This window comes from Eschrichtius robustus, chromosome 10, assembly GCF_028021215.1.
Source record: "Eschrichtius robustus isolate mEscRob2 chromosome 10, mEscRob2.pri, whole genome shotgun sequence".
Taxonomy (NCBI): Eukaryota; Metazoa; Chordata; class Mammalia; order Artiodactyla; family Eschrichtiidae; genus Eschrichtius; species Eschrichtius robustus.
The window spans coordinates 4,283,432-4,298,543 of NC_090833.1; the positions used below are offsets into that span (position 1 = coordinate 4,283,432).

Here is a 15,112-nt window from a genome sequence, read left to right on the forward strand (position 1 = left end):
CCAAAAAAAAGGGGGGGAAATTTGGACATAGACACATATCCAGGGAGAATGCCATGTGGACATGGAGATGGCCTCCTTCAAGCCAAAGGGAGAGGCCTGCAACAGATCCTTCTCTCAGGCCCTCAGAAGGAACTAGCCCTGCCAACACCTTGATCTTGGACTTCCAGCCTCCCAACTGTGAGGCAATAAACTTCTGCTTTTAAGCCACCCAGGTCACGGTCATTTTTTACCCTACCGGCCGTGGCCAAGCAAAGCAGAGGGCAAGATCACTAGACCCAAGAATGACCAGAGAGGTTGTGATGGAGCAGGTGGAATCCGGGCTGGGCACCACAGGAAAGGGCAAAGGGGTCAGAAAAGCAGAGCTTTCACTTTGGGAAGGAAGCAGTGAATAGGCTGGAAGGGGAATCTCATCTCATCTCAGGAAAGAAAAACGTCTTGCACCCACATAGAAGAATCAGGGCTTCTTGTGCTGTGAGGAAGTCAGTCCTGAGTCGCCCAGACCTGGTTGAGGCTGGCCCACGTGTGTCTTAAAACGAACTCTCCCCAGCTTGGCAATAACTCCACTGCAGGCTTTTTGTATTGATAAATTCATTATATTGCTAGGCAGCGTCTTCCTTATATTTAGCTTAATAACCACGTAATGATCACCTTGGCTGATTTAGATGATGTCATTTTAAGAAATTATGGCTTAGATCCATCTTCTCTTTCCCCTTTCCCTCTGCCCTCCCTGAATTATTCCTGAGGAAGAAACCAATTAATAGTAGCTTGACTGCTGTAATGCAGCCTGCTGTACCATACAGCAATGCCTAATGGAGTCTTAATTTCCCCATGGTGAGTCAATATTTGTTTTAAGAAAGAAAAATGTCACCATAAACCACTGCCCCAAATGAATTTGGTAGCACAGAGGGTGAGAGAGACTTCTTCTTTAGATAAACAGTGAAGGAGACTGGATTTGGGGATGCAGGGGTTTGTCTTCACAAACAGGGCTGCTTATGGTTTCTGCTTCCTCCTTCAGACAAGGGTGGTTATTAAAGATTTTGCTTTGCAAATGCAGATAACTGTCAGAGGCTCACCCACAGTTTAAAGGGTCTGAAACAAAGTCATTATAATGTAGAAGAGGAACAATTTATTCCGGCCTATTAATAACTTGCGGGGAGCAGGGAGGGAAACATAACACGAGGCATACCTGTGTGGAGACATTATGGGTGTTGCTTATTTCCCCCAACTAGGGTTGCACGCGGAAACCAAATCCTACTTTTTAAAAAACGGATTAGACTTTTCGGGATCGTGCGAGGAAATAAAGTTCTGCAATGCTCTCTCTCATAATAAGTCTGGCCAAAAATGATGGTTCTCATCCTGTTGAAAGATAGTTTCATTTCCTCCTCAAAATTGGTATGAAAAATTTGCCTTGCCAAATGAACACTGTATACTGAACTTGTCAAATCCTTTCTCCTGACACAAATAAAAGATAACATTGGGTGGCAGCATGTAAAACAGCTCTGACAAGATAGCAAAGGGAGACAAAGAAATATACATATTTTGATTCTCTCTGTTTTAGAAGCTGGTAGCGGGGGAGGCGGCCAGCGGCGGAATGACTGGCCAGCTTTGAATGCTTCAGGTAACAATTGAACAAGTCACTTTCATGTCGATTTTCAATGGTATAATGACCCTGTTTCCAATTAGCCAAAACATGACAAAAACCTCAACTTTTGTAGTGGCACAAACTGCCAGGGAGAAGACGAACTGAGTGACAACACTCCTCATTCAAAAGTTCACGGGTGAACCTCGCGGCTGTAATTACTAGTTCTAACGCAGTGGGATATTATTCCTGGTGTGTTTAAAAATAAATAAGGTAAATGATCACCCTTTCATTAGATCTGTACTCATATCATATAAGTGTCTTTTTTTTCCTATTAAAATTGTTGATTGAAGGTCGTTAGCTGTTTATCAGCTCGAAATTACATTTCTGCTCTCTTAGGGGCTGCCGCCATTCAAAATCACAGTCAGCTCCTAGTTAGTAACAAGAAAAGACTCCTAAAACTGCAATTTCAGGGGAAAAAAAAAAAACACGAGCAAGAAACCCAGATTGCACCTTCATGTCCCCAAAGGCATCACGCTTCTTTGTTCTGCTGAGAAAAATTAAGCTCAATCTCAGCTCCGGGTCCCTAGATTGATTATCATAGTCATTTAAATACTGTAATCTCATTTTCAGCATTGGGATAAGGGGAGGGGGGGAAAGAAGCCCTGGGAGGGGGGGGAGGGGTGCGAGGCTGGAGAGAGAAAGAGAGCGAGGTGGGGAGGAGAGGGGAAAACAGAATAAATTATCTGACAAAGGGAAGCGGGCCTTTCTGCTCACAGAGTCTATTTTGGATCCTTCCACTTGATTGGAAAAGTTGATGAAGTTTAAATGAAGCAGAATTAGAACCTCAGGCCACTGAGTATTGACGGGGGCGGGGTGGGGGGAGGAACGGGAGAATGTGCAATTCAATAGCCCCGGTTTCAGCAGAAAACAAGGGAAAGGCCTAAATGGCATAATCTTCAATCGAATCTAACATCCACACGGACAAGGCAGGGTAATGAGTTAGGCCAGATCAGGCCTGTTGGTTAAAGAAATTAATCCCTCCTGCCGCCTGCCCAAGCCAGGCTTTGATGCCCATTGTGTGGGCCCCTGTCCCAGTCTATCTAAATGCTAACGAACTGCGGGGGTGCACAGGACTGTGCTTTTCTTTGCTGGCGCTAATCTGATAACAATTTGCTCTCTCTGATTAGTGGGGCGGGGAGGGGACAGGCGATGGGTGGGAGAGGAGGAGGGGACACCTTCCCTTTGAAAGGGGGAGGCCATTCTGGTCAGCCTGGATGGAGGTTTCACCCCTCACCCCCAGCCAGCCAGCCTGGCTCCTGGCCGGCCGGCAGACACACATGTACAGAATAACCTAAACTCCAGGATTCTGTGGGAAGCCAAGTGTCCACACTCCTTTTCTCTGTATGCCTTATCTCTTCTTGAGACAGTATGTGGTGACATAAAAGTGCAAGCTTTACCTTAAGCCACCCTGACCCGCTGCCAACATCCCTCCCTACCTCACTTCTTTGCCTTCAGACTTTCCCTCCAAACACACCCAAGCTCTCAGCATCCAGTTTCTCGCCTTGTCTGGTCATTTTCTACATCTAAAATGACCTGCTTCCTCCTCTCAGGCCCACTGAGTCCTGCTTGGTCATCCACCAGGCTTTTTTGGACGTCTCCAGGCCACAGACCCTCTTCCTAACTGTTTTGTATGTCTTGTATGTCTGAACCGCACTGGCCCTATAGGTTTCAGCCTTAGAACTACAGCAACGTCTAGGGGTGTGGGTGTGTGTGTGTGTGTGTGTGTGTGTGTGTGTGTGTGTGTGTGCGCGCGCGCGCGCGCGCATGCCTGGTGTGGCGTATGTGCCCAACTATGTAAGCTCCTTGAGAACAGAAAGTACACCTCTGGATAAAGTTAACCCTTTAGATCGATGGAGATGGAGATGGACCAGACTCTTCTCTCCCATCAGGACAAAGGAATCTCTGGGGTGATGGACAGTGGGGCATAACGTATAAGGACCATGACAAGCTGTGGACTCATACAAGCCACAGTCTAAGCCCCCACTCTGCTATTTACCCTCTGTGTGACCTTGGGCATGTTATGAGTCTTTCTGAGCTCTGACCTTGCCTAGTTGAGATCATATATGTAAAAGTCTGGCACTTAGCAGGTATTCAGCAATGGGAACTGTTGGTGTCACCAAGTTCTTTTGATTTGCACAGTGGTTAGCACCTCAGGCTGCAGAGTCCCAGAACTGGCTTGAAGCCTGGCTCCTCCACACACGTGCTGGATGACTGTGGGCAACTTGTGTAGCTTCTCTAAGCCTCAGTTTCTCCATCTGTAAAATGGGAACGACAGCAATCCTGCCTCTTAGGATTGTGGCAGAGGTTTAAGGGAGGTGATGCCTAAGAAGGGTCAGCACAGTGCCTGGCACACAGCGGGCTCCACGAAGGGCAGCTGCTGTCGGCTGGCACAGAGAGGGTGTCAGCTGGCCAAATGGGTCACCAGCCAGGAGCTTCCTGGAAACCCAGACTCCAGGCCTCAGCCTCCAGGCACCCTCCCACTCCAGGAGAAGTCAGGCCTGCGAGCATCCTGCCAGGCGATCCTGGGAGGATCTGCCGCCAGGAGCACGCGGCTGCCTAAGGAAAGATGGAGCTTTCAGAAGCCCCAGGCAGACGCTTTCTTTTTAGAAGGGAAGTTTCTGAAAGACTTGCTTAAACCTCCGAATTTATGCCCACTGGGTGCCTAGAGAGAGAGCAACATCTTGAGTGACAATTTATAAAGGTTTTGAAGGCAGCCGCGAAGCCCGGCACTCGGTCCTAAGGGATCCCTCGGAATCACTTCAGCAGGCTCCCTCAAACGACTTGGGGAAAATTCAGAGCATGACAGACCAGGGGCTTGTTTAACTTGCAGAAAGTAAACAAATCGCCGCCGCTAACCCTAAACCATCACGCTGCTCGTCCTGCCCGTGGTGCTCCAAACATGCAGCCTGGTAGGAGACCAGGATGCAGTGAACGTGTCCGTCCAGCACAGCAGGGCTCTTGCTGATTCCTCCAGTCAACCCGCAGCATCCTGCAGCCAGGAGTGGGTACCCTGGTCCCCATCAACGCTGGGAGGGAGGGGCTGGCACTTAGACCTACTGTTGATTTCTGGACTTGTCTCTCAGCCCTCTGTTCTCTGTCTTGTTTATCCTACTTGCTCTGGCCCCTGCAGCTCTCAGATCCAACTGGGAGCCCCGCCGGATCTGGCCTCACTCTCTGCCCAGCCTCCTCTCAGCATTTGCCTCCCCTGATGCTTCACTGCAGCCTCCTGAATTCCAAGTTTCTCCCTGCCTTGGAGGCACAAAACCTCTTATTTTGCCTGGAACAGTCTCTATCTACTGCCCCTCCAAACACAGACACACACACACTCCCACCAGCATGCCATAACTGACCACTCTACTCATCCCAGGAGGTTGGGCTGAGATGTCACGTCCTTGGACTTGAACTTGCATAGCCTCCCGGCACCGCAGCCACCTCCACAGTGCTTAACCTTATGGAAGAGGTAGTTGCCCTATTGTCTGTCTTCACCAGGGCTTTGAGCTGCCTGCAGGCAGGAACTCAGGCTCTCTTGTCCACAGAGGTCTCCCCAGGCCCAGCACGCTGCCTGGCACCTAATAGCCCCTCAATAAACATTTTGCAAAGGGTCGAATAAGCAAATGAAGGGTAGGCTCCCAGCAGTTCTCAGGGTGAAAGCCATTCAGATGCGCAGAAACCAAGGCTTTGGGACATTCCAGGGACTCGCCCAAGGTTTCAGAGCCAACAAGAGTGTGCAGGAGACTGGGAGCTCATGACTGTGGTCATGGGTCCTGGAGTGTCTGGTCCAGGGGAAGTGTGCAGTGCTGAATGAATGAATGAATGAATGCATGAATAGGTGATGGAAGGATAGGTGGATGGATGACACACAGCCTAGAGAGGAACCGAGGCCTCTCAAGTCTGGTGATCCAGTGCATTTCCCCCCTCTTACCTCTCCCTGAACATCCTTTTTCCTAGAAAGCTTTTTCTCCTCCAGTCAAAAGTTGATTTACCCTGAAGCTAATGAAGCTTAGGCTTCAGGGCCCCTCTTTGCACTGGGCCCCTTCCAAAGCCTTGGACTTCATTTCCAACATCATTTTTAATCTTGTACTCTGTTTGTTTTTTATTAATTTGTTTGTTTTTGGCCGCACCATGCGGCTTGCAGGATCTTAGTTCCCTGACCAGAGATTGAACCAGGGCCCCAGCAGTAGAAGTGAGAGTCCTAACCACTGGACCACCAGGGAATTCCCTGTACTCTGTTTCTTAAAAAGAGATCCCCGAATTGCATAAGCTACAGGCCACACAATACCTGCCTCTACCTCTGCCCCCACCTCACCTGACTTATCTTGGTGTCAAGATTCAGCTCTAGCCATCCAGTCTAGGAGACCTCCCCTTGCCTCCTCCCATCCAGGCACAGCTGCCCTCAAGTGCTGAGCACAAATCCCATCCAGACGGCCGTCACCACATCTGTACCACTTTGCTGTTCGTTTCGATGCCTGTTTCTGTCTACGAGATTGTAAGCTCTTTGAGGGCAAAGCCTACACCCAGATTGGTCTACCCCCGTATCCTTGGTGCCAAGCTCTGTGTCTGGTACACAAGCAGTTAATTCTGTTAATTCAAGAAGTGAGTGAATGCGTCTGCCACTGCTTTCCTCATAGAATCCTAGAGTTGTCTGTTCTTGTCCATTTCAGACTTTTGCTCAGGCCAGCCCCTCCCCTGGAGCCCCTCCTCTCCTTTCCAGCCACTGGAATCCAACCCACTCTGCAGCCCCAGCCCAGGTGCAAAAGCTGCCCTGGGTGCTCCAACACTGCTCCCACCTTCACTCCCAAATATGCCTCTCAGCACCTCTCCTTCTGCCTTTGATAACTTTTATTAGTGGTTTTAATGTGCAAAGTCTGGTTCTTCCATAAACTCCTTGGAAACAAATTCGTAAACCTCTTGTGTTTCCACCAGCGCCTTGTGCATTATAGGTGTGTGATAAATATTTGCTCATTGACTGAGGGGTTCATTAATACCTTCAAATGCATATCAAAAAAGAATTTTAAGTCAGTGTCTCTGTTCTTAAAGATCTCTGGGAGACAGTGGGAAAATATGAATGGAATTCATAACGGGAACATTAAAATGGCATTTTAGTGTGGCAATATGGCCAGACTGACTAGTGTCCAGCAAAATTGACCCAAAAAGTTGCCAGCAAATTTTCCAGTTCCCTCAACTGCAATGCTATGGCCATAAGATCGCCTCTCTCCATGTCTTTTGGGGCGCCCCCATCTTTGCAGGAGGCTGCGGCCTCTGAGCTTCGGCTAGCTGGGGCTTTTTCTCTGATGTGGTGAGGCAGCTTGGATGCTGTGCCACTGGTCCCAAATGGCCAGCCACCTGGCAGTGATGTGGCCTTTCACTAATGTTGTACCTTGAAATCAAAGCACTTCTGATTCTCCACTTTCATTCCTCTGGACAAACACAAAAGATTTTGATCCACACAAAGAAATTTATCTTGTTCGCTTCTGTGTTCATTGGTCCCCCCCAATATGTATTGTTTGGTTCATATAAAAGATCAAAAGACCCCTCTTTCTGGCTCATTATGTGTTTTCTACAATGCTCTTGGTGAGCTATTCTCCCCCCTGTGTGTCCTTCATGTTGACCTTTCTGCTCATTGACCCACATCAGTCAGTTTCTTGACCGAACCCTGATGTGCCTTTAAATTATTGGGTGGAAAAATACAGCTGTTTTCTTTATAAAGCACATTGACTTGCTTCCCTGAAATGCTGTACTTCGTTCCACAACGAGAGTGTAAGGGATAGGCTGGGACTCTGGTCCACTGTGAGCTTAATTTTTGCTGGACCAAATCAATTCCGTTTTAAATCCTAAATGAGTTCATGCTGAGAAAAACACAACCAAAGCAAGCCCTCAGAAGGTAATGCGCCAGGGAAACAAAGCTTGTGCACGGTGGTCAGTGATTACTCAACAAACCAGCCCCTACGCTAATCAGTTTATCTGATGAATTATAGAGTCTCACTCGATGGATTGCTGGAAATGTTTTCTATTTTTTTAAACTCCAACGTGGGTGAGGCTGGAGACAGATAAGCCCTGCCAGAAACCAGCAAATGTATGGAACCTGGAACTAAGGAAAAGGAAACGGATTCAAAAGGGGGAACTTAAAATGGCCATAAAAGGTCCAGTGGTTAGGACTCCACGCTTCCACTGCAGGGGGCCTGGGTTCAATCCCTGGTCGAAGAACTAAGATCCCGCAAGACGCATGGCACGCCAATAAATAAATAAATTTTTTTTAATTAAAAAAAATAAAATGGCCATAAAATGAATGGAGTCAGGGGACAGAGGCAAACAATGGATAGAGAAGCAATTAAACTAAACCATCTCATTTCTATAATCTTTGTATTACATTTTCAAGAGACCCTGGACCGTGGATGAACTAATAATGAATTCTCCACATGTTGATGTTTTTCTGGTCCAGAGTTTCTCAGCCTCAGCACTATTGGCATTTGGGGAGATGATTCCCTTTTTTGGGGGGTGCGGGCATCCTGTGCATTGTTGTACAGCATCCTTGACTTCCACCCATTAGATGCTGGTAGCAGCCCCCTTCCGGTTGTGATAACCAAAAGCATCTCCGGACATGGCCAGATGTTCCCTGGGGAGCAAAATTGCTCCCCCGCCCCCATTGAGGACCACTGGTCTACTTCCAGAATGTCACAATCTTTTCCATAAGATAGTGTCTCATTTAAGTCAGTCTTCATTACATCCTTGAGAAGTAAACAAGGTAGTTATTAGCACCCATACTTCACGAATGAGGAAACAGGCTCGGACATTAAGCCACTTGCCCAAGAACCCTCAAGAGAGCTAGAAACCGAATTGTTTTCACCCTTAGCCAGGGCGAACCCATCTGCTTCAGGGCACACAGTTTCAGGAAGCATGAGATGGGGTGGGCAACAGTAATTTTCAACGAGAGCACAAAGGGGAAAAAGAGTAAGCCCTTGAGTGGATTCGTCTCATGATACATTTGTAAGTTCAGATTTAGGACATTTACCTAAAGTCGATTGATGAGAATAAGGCTGTCTTGAGGAACGTAAGTGTTAGAAGCAGGATAATGGAAAATAACAAAAGTACCCACATATTAAGTGCCCTCCTGGGCCTGGCACACCTGTGTCATCTCATTGAACCCTCACAACTCCCCCATGGCTGGTGCCAACTGTAACAGCCCATTTTACAGAGAGGAAACTGAGGCTCAAATGTAAATAACCTCACGCGTGGCACAACAAGAAAGCAGCTGAGACAGAACGTGCCCTGGGATCTGCCTGGCTCCATGGCCTGACATCTACACCGCCTTTGTCTCCAGTGTGGTGGCTGCAGTTTTATATCTGCCTGGGCTACCAACTTATTTTTTTTAATTAATTTTTATTGGAGTATAGTTGCTTTACAATGTTGTGTTAGCTTCTACTGTACAGCAAAATAAATCAGCTATACATATACATATATCCCCTCTTTTTTGGATTTCCTTCCCATTTAGGTCACCACAGTGCATTAAGTAGAGTTCCCTGTGCTATCCAACTTATTGCTGTATCTTTTGTGATGGTATGAAAACACCAGCTGCAGCCTGGAATTGTTTTCACAGTCTTCGTTTACACGGATTCAGGAGCTTGAAAGGAGAGTCAAGGGGCGATTTCATTTAAAGTTGAGTTGTTATCAACAACCAACAAATGCTCACGTCCTGTTTTTGTTTTTGTTTTTTTAACAAATACAGAAGTCAGACAAGAAGCACCCAACACTTACAGTATATGCTAAAACCAACCACAATGTAGTACGATTGTGACTGTGCCTTTGTTTCTGTTTGCCCAGCCAGCCAGAGGGTCCTGGAGCGATGGCCCAGCAGATGTGTCTGAGGTTTAACAGAGCCCGGTTCCCAGGGCCACAGCAATCACTCTGCACACTGGCCTCCAGAAACGGATTTACCCAGCCTACAAGTCCAGCAGGGTCTGAGCTTGGTTCCAATCCTCTCGGTCTGTGACACATTCACTGCAGGACCAGCACAAAGACAGAACCAATGCCCCAAAATGAACCAATTCAAATCATTGCTAACAAGCTGGTGGTCTCCACTGTTAGCATTTCATATAGAACACTTTTAATTGCGTTTCCTTCCCATTATACTTTTTAAACAGTCAAAGATGCATTTTCTTAACAAGCAGTTTGAATCAGATACTTTACGAGAACTCTGATGCTTCTAGAGACAGGTGAATGACTTGAAAACCACTGCAATTAGAAATAGGGGTTTGGGGCTTCCCTGGTGGTGCAGTGGTTAAGAATCTGCCTGCCAATGCAGGGGACACAGATTTGAGCCCTGGTCCGGGAAGATCCCACATGCCTCGAAGCAACTAAGCCCGTGCGCCACAACTACTGAGCCCGCGTGCCACAACTACTGAAGCCCACGCACCTAGAGCCCGTGCTCGACAACAAGAGAAGCCACCGCAATGAGAAGCCCACGCACCGCAATGAAGAGTAGCCCCCGCTCGCCGCAACTAGAGAAAGCCCGTGCGCAGCAGCAAAGACCCAATGCAGCTAAAAATAAATAAATAAATAAAATTTTTTCAGAAGAAAGAAAGAAATAGGGGGTTGAAATTTTGTCCACAGGGCCAGTCGTAAATCAAGAAAACTTTGTCTTTCAAATACAGGAAAAGTGGCCTAAATTCTACTATGAGCAGCACTTGAGCCTGGAAGATTCTGGAAGGTGCTGGAAGCCACTGCTGACTTGTTCAGCCAGGACTCAGAATTCTTCCTGGAGGAACGGCCTTCCCGCCACTGATCTGAGAGGAGTGTTCAGAAGGGGGCTGAGCTCATCCCCGAGGAACCCGCATTCTGAGGTCTTCATTAACGTTTCAAAGCCAAAGCCCCCCTTTTTTAGAGGGACAAAGAGGAAGGCGGGCCCCTCCTCCAGCAGATCTGTCCCACCCACCCACCCCGGGGCCAGTGGTAAAAAGCCTGGGAGGGAGCGGGTCTCCTTTCTGAACCGACCACGGGGCTGGGCACTGCTGCAGCCCCTGCTTGCTCACCCTTGCTCACCGAAGGATGTGCCTGGGCGCCAGGAAGCTGGAAGCTTTGATTTAAAAAGAAGAAAAAAGAAAAAAAGGACCGAGAGAGAAAGAGTTGCAGGGATCAACAACCCCGTAGCTTTCCCTAGAAAAATGAAAGCTGCCCACCAGCCTGCCGAGACTGGGTCCTTAAGATGGGCAGCTCAGTTTCAGCCCCCCTTCCTTGTGTTTTATTTTCTCCAGTTACATTGTAAATTGAACGTAAAAGGATCTGAGCAATCAAAGGCATATTCTCTGCAATACATAGCGGAATATAACATTTTCCCATTTCCCTCAAACATGATAAAAATACTGACCTACGCTGGGTTGTTTGCCCGACTGTGTGTTTGTCTGCCCACCTTCTTTGCATTTGTCTCTACCTACGTGCCGATGTTCACCAGCATCAATATTTCTTAGAGATGTCAGGCTCTTAGTGCGGTTGAGTGTGGTTGCCTAATTTTGTAGAGCATCCAGTTTGGACACGCTGGCTCTAAATAAATGCTTCCCCGTGATGACGATGATAAGGATCCCAGCAGCGGTGTTGAGTCTTAGGAAACAGAAGTCGGGTTGGGGTGAAAATCTATGAACCCTTAGGATCTAAGGAGGGTCGAGTCATCTGGCCCCGGAGGGCTGAGTTTCTCCCAATCTCCACCCCTGATCAGAATCTACCTTTTCACCCTTCAAGGTCCAGTTTCAGGACTGTTCCTTTATAAAGCCTCCTGAGTCCTGCTCCGGGTTTCCTCCCCCCAAATCTGAACCTTTCCGGGGAGTGCAGAAACTTGAAACTTACAGGGGGGTGACCCATGACATTGCTTGTCTTATTATCTGTGTGTGTGTGTGTGTGCATGCGTGTGCACAATAGTAAGAGCTAATGTTTCCTGAGAGCTTTCTTTGATGCAGGGGCTATGCTAAGCAATATATGTCATACATATGAAATACATATATATAGTGATATATATAGATATTCTGTCTCCCCAGCTAAATAATTAACTCCTTATGGGCAAGAGCTAAGTTCTGAACTTGTTTCTATGACCCCAAGAGAGCTTAGGATGGTGCAGAGTACTCAGTAAACATTCAATAAATATTTCTTGGCTGTCAACAAATCCCAAGAAATTAGTAGAGTTCACTCTGGAAGGAATGTTGAGTGAAACAATAATGGAATCGGATTCACCAATGAACATTTTTTTGACTGCCTGATGTACAGATATAACCAATCTGGGTTGTCATTCATTAACTAATTGTGTATCGCGGCCAAAGAGCATGGGTCTGGAAGTCAGGTGACATAAATCTCATCCCACTTCTGTGACCAGGTCAGGGTAGTGCCTTGGGCAAGTCTCTTCCCCTCTCTGGGTCTTAACAGCCTCAAAAAAGGAATTGGACTAGATGGCTGTAAGCCTCCTTCCAACCCCAGAATGATGTGATTCTATAGCTCTATCCTACAAATGCACACACTTCTTGTTTGTGACATAAAGCCCCACAGAAAAACAAAGTCGGCGAGAAATTGTGAAAAACATCGGGTGCCGTGATCATTTGCACCCTCTAAGGATGCTCAATTCAATAAATTCCACCCCTGTACCTAGCCTGCCTCTCCAGGGCGACAGAAGATTCAAGGCTGTCAGTGGAGCAAACCAAACAGTCTCTCCCCATAATTGTATTGACAGGATATCAGCCGAGTTCCGATGGCAGGAAGGGTGCACCCTGACAGGTTCTGTGAAGGAGCCTTGAAGGCTATTGTAGCAGGATCCTCTGTTGAGTCACAGAGTTCTGGGGAAATGAGAATCAAGCAGGGAGAAGCTTGGCTCTTTCTCTATTTAATTTTATTCTTCCCAGAGAGTCACATTTGAAGGAAAACTGGCTAACCACACGTCACTTTATACAATAGAATAGACGCCCTTTCTAATGGAAAACATTTACATCTTCTTGTGGCCACATTAAAACATAGAGCTGATTCAATCAGCCCCACTCAATAGCCAGTTGGCTTGGTTTTAAATGAGGCAAAGAGTTGTTGAGCACTTGCTGATAAAATATCAGCTTGGATGTCTGAGGTTTTCACTTTTCACTTGGTTACGGTGGCATCTTGCAGACATGTTCTTGAATAACTGATGTGTGTACGTCCCGGTAAATTCCATGGGTGTGAAACAGCAGTGTCGTGTTTGTTCAGGCAGTGTGTCTGCATTTTAAATGAAAAAAAAAAAAAAAAAAAAATCCCGATCCTATTCACTGGAGAAAACAATCTGAGCAACAACTCCCCAATATGAGGGAGTAAATGACTCTTTCTAAGGTGCTATGTTCCCCCAATACAGATGCAACCTTCAGATTCAGACTGAGACAAAACCAAAATATACTTCAGTTCCAATCATTCTCCTGCAGACACCCCAGGCAGAGGGCACACTCACCTCTGCTGCACACAATGAGAACTCGCACAGAAAGGAGGATCTGAAAATCTGGGATTGTGAAACTGACATGCCACAGTCAAGAAATCCACAAGCCATGCCGCAACAGAAATTTCAGCAATATATTATTTTTAAAAAGATTTTTTTAAAGGCTCCACCATCTTGGATACTTTCAATCTTCTTTTCTTGAGAGCTGAAAACCTCAAAGTTTTTTTTTTTTCATAATTTAAATTTCCTTTAAAATAGAGGAAACTTTTTGGAGTGGTAAAAGTAAAGCTGGGCTGGGAGACAGTGAACGTAGCTTCTACACCCGGCTCTGCCAGAACCTTGCACAAAGAACCCACCACAGACAGCCTCAGCATCCCCAGTGTAAGGAGGGGTCTGGAGAAGGTAACAATCAAGGTTACTCCTTGCTCTCAATGTTTCTGCAGCTTTTACTTAGGCCAGATTTTAGTAGAAAAATCTGGTAGCGGTGGTCAGTATTGAAATGTGGACATAATCTTTACTGCTACTGAAACTACCTTACGGCCCATCAAGAACTGGAGGGAGGAAAGTAAGAAGGAAAGACCTGCTTTCCTGACAGGAGACAAGCTGGGCACGATCACCAGGGCGCCCCCTGCTGCTTGAGCCGAGTCACCGCTGACGGGGCAGCCCTGCTCTGTGTCTCATGCTCTGAAGACAGAACCCACGGTGGTGGGTCAGTGTCTCCTGCACATTTTCCAACCCAAAGTTCAAGTTCAGGAATTAGGACTGAATTCATCTGGAAGCTGTTCAGCTAGTGCCATCCAGAGGCCAAATACTGTCCTTCTTGATATGCAGCACGAGCAAAAGGAAAAAAGGGAGGGGAAATGTTTACTTATAGATGTATGTTATACATGTTAAACACATGTATATTGTACATACACATGTGTGTATGTGTGCATACATATATGTAAAGTGTATGTGTATGTACAATGTGCATGTATCTATGCATATACCTATATGTATGTATGTGTCTCTATGGATATATTATAGCTTGGGGTGGGTATCACACACTCTTAATTCACCATGGAGAATAACTCCATTACGCTGTCCATTTTGTATTTAAGTAGGAAAGAGTTGGTCCACCAGTAACTGCTTGAGTAAAAGCAATGATCAGAGGCGGGGAAATTGATTCTCCCCTTGATCCCAGAGTGGTGAACCCCATCTGTCTGTGCCATCTGTCCTCTGAGAGTGGCTCTTCTCACCTAGAAATAAGTGAAGGACTTTGCTCCACTTTGGGAGGCCTAGGAAGGGGAGGTGTTAGATGGAAGGGTGCCTAGTGTGATAAGCCAGCTTCTCCCAGCTGCTGGCCCAGGAAACAGTTTGGGTAGGGCAAGAGGAGAGAATCCGTGTTTTCATAGGAGCCAGTTAACTCAGCTAATTCTACCACGATGTTAAGAAAGCCCAGGTTCCCTGTACGAAACAAACAAACAAAAAACTAACAACAACCAAAACCTCTGGGCTCTAAACAGCTCCTGGCGTTCAGATAAATAATTGTTACTGAATCCACGGTTATTACCTGCGCCTTCCACCACCGGAATCTGGGGAACTGCGCGCATTTTTAAAGGCACACTGCCCTCCAGTGGCGCATGGTAAAATTGCTCCATGACCAGCTTCCCAAGCGCCAAACTTCAACTTGACCTTTCCTGGGGCCCCGGAAAGGCGCGTTGATGCCACGCCAGCGTTGGGTGATCACCAGTCCCGAAACGTGACTAATGTAAGGGAGCGTGCGATCAAAGAGGAGGCGACCTAGTTGGAAACCGCGGCTCCCTCGCTCGTTTGTGCCTGTGGGACCCCTGGGGCAGAGATTCGCGCTTTTTGTCTCTTAGGGTCGTAATTCTGGTTAAGAGTATGATTGGGTGGAAATTAACGTGTGAAGTGATGCTTTCAAGAGACATACAGAACACTTGCTACATAACAGCAGCCCAGGCGTGCAGGGGAATCGGGAGAGGCGGCCTGCACCCTGCGAGGGCTGGCAGGTGGTAAGGACGCAGTCTGGGTGCTGCTACCTG

The 15,112-nt window shown here is 47.1% G+C and overlaps 1 protein-coding gene across 1 annotated transcript in view; it reads right to left on the bottom strand.

The window, feature by feature from the left end:
• The window catches only part of CFAP77 (cilia and flagella associated protein 77), a 133,691-nt gene that overhangs the window by 118,027 nt on the left and 552 nt on the right, over positions 1-15,112 (bottom strand). The gene's annotated exons all lie outside the window — the stretch shown is intronic.